Source organism: Magnolia sinica, chromosome 1 (genome assembly GCF_029962835.1).
Source record: "Magnolia sinica isolate HGM2019 chromosome 1, MsV1, whole genome shotgun sequence".
Taxonomy (NCBI): domain Eukaryota; kingdom Viridiplantae; phylum Streptophyta; class Magnoliopsida; order Magnoliales; family Magnoliaceae; genus Magnolia; species Magnolia sinica.
In genome coordinates this window covers 98,188,995-98,198,846 of record NC_080573.1, presented here as the reverse complement: position 1 = coordinate 98,198,846, position 9,852 = coordinate 98,188,995, and the positions used below count along the sequence as shown (strand labels likewise).

Sequence of the window (9,852 nt, the reverse complement as noted above, 5' to 3'; positions counted from 1 at the left end):
CTGTGAGCTGGTATGTCCTACCTTTTTGTCATGAATGATCTCCAAATGTTTGGAAAGTGGGCCCAAAGTTGTGACAAACCCCATTGCTGAGAACTGTATGATTATTTGTTATGTACAAACTTTGGTCCTCTGTAGTGGACCCCTCGCACAAGATATGTATGAGCCACCACTTGGAACCTTTAACCTATACCAATGAATAGAGAATAATATTTTACTTGGGTTAAATTAAACCCCACATGATCGGGGAGTGGGTCCCAAAATAGGGCTAGGCATGGTTGTGTAGAAAATTATGTGCAGAAAATTAAAATATTATTTTGGCCCTACACCAAACATTATGTGTGCACAACCAATTGGTCCAATCTTATATTTTTTTGAAGTCCATATATAGGAACACGAAGGGCACCTGACTTCATGTTGAAGGGTGGTCCCTCGTGTTCATGGTATGTACTCAAAATTGGGCCAAAAGTAATTCTGCACTGTGTTTCCTGCACATTTTTCTCCAAGTACCCATGTTGGGGCCATCATCGTAAATTGTATATAATACCTACTTCACTCCCGAAGGACGCACTCAAACTCGAGTCTACCGGATTTTACTATCTCAATTGGTTTTTCATAAGTTCACTAAAAATCTTTACAATGGTTTTCAATAGATTCACCACGAACCTACATGTACACCTCCACGTCGGTGGTGGTACTATGCCAAAACAGTGAAAAATGACACAAATGCTTGGTTTTACCATGGATCTAGTTCATCGTAAAAAAAAAAAGAAAAAAAAAAAAAGAAAGAAAGAAAAAGAAAAAGAAAGAAAAGAAAAAACACTTGGTTTAATGACGGATATGATTTGTCGACAGATTTTGCGACGGACATGCAAATATAAGAAAAAGTCTGTCGTTAAATCATGAAGTCCAGCTCAGGTAAATTTTAGGCGGTATTTTTTCAATGGACAAGAATCCATCATAAACTATTATTTTACGATGAATATACTCCATCATAAATTTTTTCAACGGATCATATCCATCAACAAAGATTTTTTGATGGATTTTGGTTTGTCGAAAAATTCCACTGAAAAACCAATTTCAACAGTTGGTGACAGATTATATGTTGCCTTTGCGACGGACCATGGTTCGTGACAAATCCTGGCTAATCTAACTTTCACCCCAAACCTCAAGCTTATAATTTTATTTTTTTTTAGAATTTGATGCAAAATTGTACTTTATTTTAAACCATGAAGTGATTTTAAATAGAATTTCAGTGATTTAATAGTATTTTTATTATTATATTTTTTGGTATCAATTGATAGAATGCATTGAAATTTTTTGTTGCTTTTTGTGTATAGTGATTTTTATTTATTGTTTTTTTATTTATAGTTTTTTTTTTTTTTGACATGAAAACCATATTTTAAATGCTTGGAAATATCACATGAAAAATCCCACCCTACATCGGGGCTCCCTTAAGTTGTAGATTTTTTTTTAAAAAAATTGGGATTTAAAAACAATTGAAATTTTGAAAATGGATTAGTTCAAAAAAAATTGAGATTAAAAATTTTGAGATTTTGACAAAAAAAAAAAAAAGCCTTTTTGAAAAAAATAATTGAGAAGTTATTTTTTTTAATGATTTTGAAAAATAAAGTCGGGAAGTTTAAAATTTTTGACAATGTTTAAGAAAATTACATTTTGAAAAAAAAATTGATTTAATAAAAATTGATATTTTGATTAAAAAAAAAAAAAGACATTTTGGAAAAAAATGAGAAGTTTGAATAAAGTCGATAAGTTTGAAAAGAAAAAATTGACATTTTGAAAAAGAAATTTGAGAAGTTGAAAAAAATTGTGATTTTGAAAAACAAAGTCCAAAAGTTTGAAAAAAAAATTACAATGTGTGAGAAAACTTGAAATTTTGGAAAGAAATGATATTTAAAAAACATTGAGATGTTGAAAATTTTTGACATTTAAAAAAAATGGCACTTTGAAAAAAAAAATGATAAGTGTGAAAGAGATTAGATATTGAAAAAAGTGAGATTTTTATTTTTTTTTTTTCGAGATTTTGCTCATTCTTTTTTTAAAATTTTGAGATTTTGTGTTTGGAAAAAAAAATAAAAAATGAAAAGTTTCATAAAAAAAAAAATATTGTGATTTTGAAAAAAGAATTGAGAAGTTTGAAAAAAATAATATGTTTAAAAAAAGAATTGAGATGTTTGAAAAAATAGAAATTTTGAAAAATATTTTGACAAAAAAATGACATCTTGAAAAAGAAAATTGAGAAGTTAAAAAAAATAATAATAATTTGGACAATGTTTTGGGAAAAATTGAGATTTGAAAAAAAAAATGATTTAAAGAAACACTGAAATTTTAACAAAAATTTGACAGCTTGAAGAAGAAAATTGAGAAGTTTAAAAATATTATGATTTTGAAAAAAAAAAAATTTTAAAATGGCATCTTGCAAAAATTGAAAAGTTTGAAAAAAAAAAAAGATTTGGAAAAAATGTGGGTTTTAATAAGAAATTGAGATTTTCTATTTTGAAAAAAATTGAAAAGTTAGATAAAAATGAGATTTTGAAAAAAAAAAAGAAGTTTGAAAACAATTGACATGTTGAAACATAAATGAAGATTTAAAAGAAATATGATTTTTTTTTAAAAAGAAATTTGAAATTTTGTATTTTGAAAAAAAGGTTAAGAAGTTTGAAAGAAATGAGAAGTTTGATAATAATAAAAAAAAAAATGATATTTTGAAAAAAAAAAAAAAAATTTGGAAGAAATTAAAATTTTCAAAAATTTTGAGTAGTTCAATAAAAAAATGAGATTTAAAAGTAAATTGGCGAGATTGAAAAAAATTGAGAAATTTGAAATGAGAGAACCAAATTTATTAGTGGACATTTATATGACGGTTGAATATGAAAAATTACACTCATTCAGTTAGTTGGATATTAGCTTGGTTGGAATTTATCAGTTGAAAAAAAAAATTGGGATTTTGGAGTAAATTACTAGTGACATCCACTAATTGAGCCTCCAAGTGTTTATGCATACATGCAAGTTCACGTGTACATAAAATGATGGCCCAAGTATAATGAAGTGTTATTTCAAGAATAACTTATAATGATGAGATTGATCAATTTCTATGATCAAGTTATCCTAAAGTTGATCTAAACAGTTAGATATGTTCAAAACGTTCTAATTAGGATATATAACAAAATAAAGTTCAATTTGACTTGAAACAAATCAGATCCGTCCAAAACACTATTTATATTGGCACAATCAGTTTGTATAGACCTAGACAGCTTTTTGACAATCTGATCAGTTCAGATTGAAGAGAATGATTTTCAATGTGCAGATTAAATTTCACTCAAATCTGACTGTTAGATCTTAGGATATGGGCTATTAAATTAGTGATCAATCTTGTCCAATATCTTTCTCACCTGAAACCAGCCAAATCGAACACGTGACAATTAGAATAGAATGACGGGATCAAATTTCTAAATTGGGCCAAAATTTTAGCTCAAAATTGAGCCGTAACTTGCTAATCTCATGAAAACCTATGAAATATATAGTGTTTGGACCCTAAACTCTAATCCAAGCTGTTGAAAAACCTTGAGATGAAGTTAGCAATGGTTTAAATTGGATAATGGGCATAAATACTCAATATTAGCCCGAAATATACCGAGCACGTGAAATGATCGTTTTAGCCTCAACTTTCATATGAATGCGTGAGAAGTTTTTGAGATATCATCTCATGTGATATGAGTACAAGAATTTAAACCATCCATGTGATGCAGCATCCTATAAAAAGTTTAGGGCTCCACTTTCACCTTGATTTAAAACTTTGGCAGGCCATGCCAAAAGGAAATTGTTTCCTTAATTTTTCCTCTATATGCCCAGGGAGTTTTGGATCAAGGTGAAATTCAGGCCTGGCAGATTTCACGGGGGTGCCGCATCACCTGGACCGTTAAGGTTTTGTGCCTAGGATACGTGTGCGAGGGTGCGCACGTGTGTAAACGTACTGACGAGACCATTGCTCGATTGTCTTTTTGACAATAGAGGGGTTTTTCCAAAACCCTCGCCGTGCATTTCCTTTCTCTCTCTCTCTCTCTTTCTCTCTCTCGTTTTTGTCGACAACCATCGGAAATCCCATGAAAATGGACAAGCTCCGCGTAGAAGCCTGATCGAGGACCAAACGCCCGGTTGCTTCAACGAACAGCTTCTGCTACGGTTTTCTGGGTTCGTTCCTCTCTCCCCTCTAGATTTTCGGTCATGATCCCGTTCTCCCGTTCCGTTACTCGTTCTCGGAACGGAATCGGTGGAGAATTCGTCCATCTGTTCCTCCATTTTGATGTTGTGAGGGACATTTGGAGTCATGACATGGTTCTGTCCGAGATGTCATTTGTGGCTGGAATGTGGGTCTGTTCCAGGAGAAGAAGCATTTTGTGGAAGATGATCCCCACTGCATTGTGGAGTTGGTGGCGACAGAAATAGGGGAATCTTTGAAAGTTGATCGAATGTCACAACAAGAAGGGTATCAACCTTATGTTAACGGGATACTTTATGTCTATAATTGAATTTCAGGGTTATTCCTCCGAGGAAATCGTGAAGGAATGGTATGGGAGAGTAGCTATGGAGTATCTCTAGTTGGGTGGATTCTCCTTCCAAACTATGGACTATGTGTAGTTTGTTGTTTGGTTGTTGTACCTTTTGATTTCTTGCGTGCACCAGCATGTTGGTCTCAAGGTAGTGATGACAGGGTTGCTTACTGGCATGCTTTTAATCCTGTACTTCTCTAATCTTTGATTCAATAAAAGCTCTCTCAATTCAAAAAAGTTGAAGAGGTAACCTAGGGGAAATGGGGGTTGGAGTCGTGAGAAACAACTGCAATGATATTAATATTATGTGTACATTCTCAAAACTGGTTGGCTCCAGAACTTCAAATAGCGCAGAATTCTTGGCATTTGAAATAGAGACTGAAATCTTCATTGACATCTTACATGTACGAGGATCAGTGATAGTTGAGGGTGGGTCACTAGTGCTGGTGCTTTGGTGTTAGGGAAATGTGATCTGCACTGGGAATTAGTTTTCATATCCAACTCCATAAGGTTCCAATCAAGCTCATTGGACATCTCTTTTCAGCATATTCATGGGGAAGCTAACTCTATGGTGGATACTTCAGAAGGGGCTCTTCTGTGTATCAGGTCTTCCTATCCATTATCTTAATGGATTCTTGTACTTCTTTCACCTTTGGGCTTGCTCAATAAAATTAATTTTGTTATCAATAAAAAAAGGAAGAAAAAGTTTCATTTGTGTTATATGGCATTTCATTTTAGGTTCAAACTCTTAAGAAACTTCATCTTCATGAACACATGTAGGTTGTATTTGGATATACCACCAAAATTACGGTTGTTAGACTTCACGGCTAACAACATAGTCTTGGCATTAGCGGCATCACATAAGTGGAACCCACATTAAGAGGTCATTAACTACTCTTTGTATTAGTTTTTTGTTTTGAAAGAACTCTTCTCTGTATTTGACTAGCTCTAATTGACCGGTGGGTCTCATAGGATCAATTGGATGGCCAGATATCATATGGTTAGACTTTGAGGCCCACGACCCAACCAGATACCCTTTTCGGTCCACATACCAATTGAATACACACACACACACACACACACACACACACACGCACACACATACACACACTCGTATGGAAACTGGATGGCCTTTGTCCCTTTTTATACAAACTGTAAGGTATTTTTTTGAAGGTTCTCTACAACCATGCAGCATGTGTGTAAGCCATATGGTTGGTATTTAAGGCAGTTTAGAATAGTTGGACTCTTGTTAAGTTTCCTTATCTCATAGACAAAATAGGCAAGTTATGTTGTTCGGTAGGGCTAAAACCTTTGTTTCTTTTGTGGAGGGTAGGACTTCATGATTCAGCTATAAAGCTATACATATTGGTTTAATTATGAACAGATTATTATGAGATTTATATGCCTTTGTTTCCTATAAAGGGATTCAAAACCTTAGAAGAATGATTCTTCTAGAACTCTTTTGCTCAAATCCTTGTGGCCTCCTGTGAAGAAAATTCGCATATTTTTCCATGTTTATCGTTAGAGATTTGCTAAGCCCACACACATGTGCAATAAAGCTCATGCACACGCCAAACATGTACCAACATGGCATGATAGGTCCAAGATCCAATCCATCCATCGGAATGGCACTACTATATTGAAGATGTAGCCCAAGAATCAGTTACTCCATTGGTTACTCTGAAAAACTTGGCTGAAGATTTCTAACCTATCCACCTGTTTCCAATATTGCGTCCACATGCTGATTGGACCAGATTTTATTATTATTATTATTATTATTATTATTATTATTATTTTGTGAAAATATGTACAAGGTTAGACCAACCTTAATGGATGTGTTGGATGTTGCACACATGTGCCATGTTAGCACGTGTAGTGTGTACACGAGCTTTATTGCACAAATGTGTTCACTTAGGAAAGCTCTTTACAGTTAATTCTTATTTCATTGCTGATTATTGGATTGATGGAGACAGTAGAAAGAAAGTACAGAGAGAGAAAACTAGAGAATCTAAGGTAGTTGCAGTAAACATAATTGAGCCAGCAATTTTGAATCGCATTTCATTCATATGCACTTGAAAGGTTCCAAATCCAATTGAGCTAACAATTTTGAATCATATAGAGTTGATTAAATATGAACTTGGAAAGTTCCCAGTAAAGCTTCAGTAATAGTACTTACAAAATCAGTAAACCATTGAAAAGGTGCTTTGGCCATCCGGGCAGTCAACCAAGGAAATTATCTGGCTCAAAACCATATTTTAGACCCCACTTTGGTGGCTTTTATGTGAAGGGCACCATGCAAATTTATTTGTACCTCCTATAACCAAAGAGTTTAGCTCCATAATGGTTGCCGATTCTCCAGTTACCACACTCTCATCAACATAACTTAGCCCCATGCAACCGCACCATTGGCTAGAACCTTTGAATGAGGAAGAACTTTTTAAGATGTCACCTGGCTCAATCAGCAATGCATCTATCGCTCGTTCTTTAGTATGTCTTCCTCCTGGAAGCCAATATAGACCATCACTATAGCAGCAATCACCCATGAGAAGAAAAATGTTAAAACATGTTAGGCATATTTGCATGGCATGGAAATGGGTGTGGGATCCACGTCAGATACAGCTCGAACATACGGAACTTTTTATTGAAAATGATTAAAGAACTATTTAAAAATAAATGAAAAGGGGTAATTATTGTCAGCAGCCATTCCGACTGATGATACACCCATCCTTATTTGGGGGCATGGAAGACAAAAACCACATTGTGTTTGTTTCAGTTTTCCAACACTTCACCTCAAATTGTGGTTGAAATGGAAGGTTCTTATCCACTTGTAATTTGGGCGGAGCACATAGCTCATTTAGCTTCAAAAGTGGGAACAACAAAATGTAACCTTAGCAAGTCTTACATAATCATGTTTCCAGAAAAGGCATTCAAGTTTTGATTCTTATTTACCTGCCACTGTTTGATCTTCTATGCAGATTCTTGGGACCAGGTTTGCTATTATACTAACAAATCTTGGACAGCGGCGACAGGGTGATACCAGGTACATATCTCTTAGTATCCCATCACATTAGAGGAAGTAAATTAGCATATAATTGTACTGTACAGCTCTCCTTGACTCTGATTGTTTACTTTTCTATTTTTATTTTTATTTTTAATGAATAATCCAATTTCGACATTCTGTTTTCTAGTGGAATCTTTCTAATCAGTGTTTATGAATGCTTTCTTGCAGAACTAAGAAAATTTGGAAATATGCATACACGCTTGTGAATCCACAAATGTTTATCTATGCTATATATAATGAGAATTGTGGGTGCAAGAGTTTCCCCCAATGATCCAAATGGATAAGTAGCCTTGGAAACGAAGATATAAATAGAGGGTCTACAATAAGGCCCATGATTTGGACAGTTTGTATTGAGTTGCACATATGCCATATGTACATTGCCTATGGGTGGACCATCATTGGTCATGTTCTACCAATGGTAAGAATGCTTATGGTTGGTTGCATGCGTGGCACATGCCTTCCTCTAGTTTTTCTAATGCCTGGCCAATAAAATTGAACTTTCTAGAAAATACATAATTCCAAGGATTTAACTTTTGCATAGCAACCCAACCTGGCCCAAACTGTTATGACTCGTTGAAAGCAAGTTGTGGCAACCAAAATAGATCAAAATGGAGACTAAAATCCTCAAGGTCCAAAAATTCCAAAGAAATGCTCAAAACCAAGTTGTAATCATAGTTCTAAAACTTGATAACTCGAACTGGAACCAAGTCAACTTGATGAGATTTCAAGCTGAGGCACTAGGAAACTTGCCCATGGTGGTGACCGCCTCCCTATTCGGCATGCCTCATAGAGTTGGCCGTCCGACTCGGTCAACTCAATGTGACTCTGGGTGACTCAAGCTGAATCATCCGATAGACTGATTTTCTAAACAGACTGAAATGATATGAATCTTGCATTGATTCTTTCAAAAAAGGTGGAAATGGTTTGTCGCTTAGGTTATAGAAAGTTCCAAGTACTTGCTTCATTCAGAAATTGCTAATAGGTGGAGAATGAACATTCACATAGACGGCGTGAGTGTGTGGGTGTGTGTGTGTGTGTGTATTAAAAAGAAAAAAAGAAGAAAAAAAAAGAACATTCACATAACTTCTTACGTTTGGAGTGGGAATGCTCATGCCTATTATTTTCTGTCATCAAGAGTCCAGGTTCTAGACAATGATGAGATTGCCGTCTCTTTCAATTTTGCAGTTTTCTATCATTACACTTGTTAAATTTATATCCTCTTCATGTAAAATGATATTTCGATGCAATTGCACTTATTGCTTTTGTGTTCTTTGCAGGGAGATCCTACCTTTCATTTACCCAACATGTTATTAATTGGATGTTTCTCTAAATTTTTTTTTTATTTTTTATTTTTTTGTTATTTTCATCTTCAACAGGCTTATATTCAACAGTTAGTCTAGTATGCATTTTTTCTTGAAGCCATTTTCGAAATATTCACAATTGAATTTATTTGTGCATCCAAACACAGCCTACTGGGTTTATATTGTTGCTTAAAGCTTGATTTTGTTGCAGGTATTCCCTACAAACATAAGGGAAGTGCCGGAAGCTTGGTGACTATGGTCAGCTGCTGTCTGGTTTCATACACTCCCAACTTTTTCACAAGTTGGATATCATAGCGAGAGAAGTCATATGATGCTAGTATAGTTGTTAGTTATTGTGTGGTTTTATACACTTTCAACTTTGGGACAAGATTTTGTTATTATTTACTACTGGTTGTTTATTTTGTTGGCATGGGTGGTTTAGATTGTTCCAATGGACTGCCCAAATGAACAGCTCCTTGTGCTTCTGATACGCTTCTTACCTTGATGTTATGATTTTGATGTGTATAGATATTATTTGTTTTTATAACCCACGAATTTGAATGGTCATGCCGTCATATTATGATTTTAATGTGTATAGATATGCTATCAGGTGCAACGAATTTAAAAAACAACAAATGTGAACCTTTTTTAAAAAATAAAATAAAAACATTTTGCAGAAATTTTACCTAACTGCCCAAGTGAACAGCTACACGTGATTCAGATATGCTTGCTTGCCTTAATATTATGATTTTCATTATAAATATTTTACAAGTTTTTACTATCCATTTGAATGGTCATTTGTGCCTTCATATTATGATTTTAATGGGTGGATGTTGATTAGGTGCATCATATGAAATTTTAATGATGGACTAAATCTGTTGCTACTTTCAGAAGGTAAAGAGTAGCGATGGACCATATCCGT

General features: G+C 34.3%; 1 long non-coding RNA gene across 1 annotated transcript; it reads left to right on the top strand.

Annotated features, from left to right (window-relative positions):
* The first annotated feature begins 4,075 nt into the window (after nucleotides 1-4,075).
* On the top strand, nucleotides 4,076-9,597 carry LOC131252094 (uncharacterized). Its single transcript, XR_009174177.1, has 3 exons — nucleotides 4,076-4,209; nucleotides 7,544-7,608; nucleotides 9,142-9,597. It is a non-coding gene; the product is annotated as an uncharacterized LOC131252094 (long non-coding RNA).
* Nucleotides 9,598-9,852: the final 255 nt, after the last annotated feature.